This window comes from Gadus macrocephalus, chromosome 1, assembly GCF_031168955.1.
Source record: "Gadus macrocephalus chromosome 1, ASM3116895v1".
Lineage (NCBI taxonomy): Eukaryota > Metazoa > Chordata > Actinopteri > Gadiformes > Gadidae > Gadus > Gadus macrocephalus.
Window position 1 is genome coordinate 16,630,481 of NC_082382.1, and position 1,894 is coordinate 16,632,374.

Sequence of the window (1,894 nt, forward strand, 5' to 3'; positions counted from 1 at the left end):
CCCCACCACCCCCTCTCACTCTCACCCTCGTGGCCTGGAACTGTCCTCAATGACTTAATCTGCAGGGTGACAGTCCTCTGAGCGGCGGGCGTGTGAGGGCGGGTGAGGGTGCTCTCTCTCTCTGTGATCTGTAAGGGGATTGCAGTAATTACTGGGTTCTGTGCACCGTATTTATCTTTTCAAGGGACGGGTGATCCCGCTGTAAAAAGCCTTAACATTTGGCAGTTAACTAATGCGCGCCATTAGATTGATTGTGTTTGTGGGTTTTTGTGTGCATGAGTGTGCGTGTGTGGGTGCGGAGGGGGTCAGTAAAGTTTGCATGTGTGTGGGTGGGGGGATGAATGTGTGTGTGTGTGTGTGTGTGTGTGTGTGTGTGTGTGTGTGTGTGTGTGTGTGTGTGTGTGTGTGTGTGTGTGTGTGTTTATGTGTGTGTGTGTGTGTGTGTGTGTGTGTGTGTGTGTGTGTGTGTGTGTGTGTGTTTGTGCGTGTGTGTGTGTGTGTGTGCGGCTCATGTCAGTGTTCCATATTTCCGTCCCACTATGTCTACTTGTGTATTAAATAATGCTTGCTTGTTCTCTGTAATCCTGATTAAATGGGAGTTAATGGGTGTGGGTGTGTGTATGTCTGTGTGTGTGTGTGTGTGTGTGTGTGTGTGTGTGTGTGTGTGTGTGTGTGTGTGTGTGTGTGTGTGTGTGTGTGTGTGTGTGTGTGTGTGTGTGTGTGTGTGTGTGTTTATGTGTGTGTGTGTGTGTGTGTGTGTGTGTGTGTGTGTGTGTGTGTGTGTGTGTGTGTGTGTGTGTGTGTGTGATACCTATTCATGAGCTCAGCCTCCGTGACCTTCTATGACAAGAGAGCTTGTGTGAAGGAACATGCTTAAAGCACATGATACATTATACCAGGGTCAACATAGATATGTTCATGGGTATCAGAGCATTCAGATCCTGTGTTGTGTTTTTTTCTGCTCCTGAATCCCAATATTGCATGAGATATAACGACCAAATAATTGTTGTTATTTTCCTTTTTTTAAAAATATTTGGCACATCACGACCAAAACCTTCTTCACTATGAAACATTTTTTTTTCCAGTAAAGTCTGAGCTTTCACATGAACGACAATGAAGTGATCACTCTTTCAGCGTGTGGCTAAGAAACTAACAGATTGACCGCTCTTCGCCTTCCAAAATCCTCCCCCATGCATGCAACATGTTCCGCACGTCCATCTTGCCTGTTTGTGCTTCTTTTATTTTTTCAGATTTTGGTGTTAGCGTGTGTGTGTCTGTATGTGTGTGTATGTGTGTGTGTGTGTGTGTGTGTGTGTGTGTGTGTGTGTGTGTGTGTGTGTGTGTGTGTGTGTGTGTGTGTGTTTGTGTGTATATGTGTGTACGTGTTTGTGTGTCTGTGCGTGGAGGCTTGTGAAGACGGAGGCTGCACCAGGCTGTCTTGCCGACACAAAAAAATCAGCCCTTCGTTAAATCACCTTACTGTGCCATCCAGCCGGCACTGACCTGCACTCTCCTTGGCTCTCCGTGTGTGTTTCTAGGAAAGGCAGATGGGGGGGAGGGAAGAAAGGAGAATAATTATAAATAATAACAGAAAAAGAACAATGAGTAATGTTCATAGTAGCAATGTCATAGATTGTCATCTTCGCGCCCACCCCCCCTCCGCCCCACTGAAACATTGAATATCAAAAGCAGTCGATGTTCTTTGCTCCTTCTCACTTCCAACTCTCGCTTTTTTTCCACTCCTCTTCATTACTCTGCTCTTCCTCTTCGTCTTTTTCTATCGCTTTAAATCACAGGTCCCACTAGCAATGTCTCGTCCTCTTGTATCTTATTAAGTTTAATGTTTCTGACCTAGGAGAACAGGGCGATAAGTACACCAATATAATTATCCCAT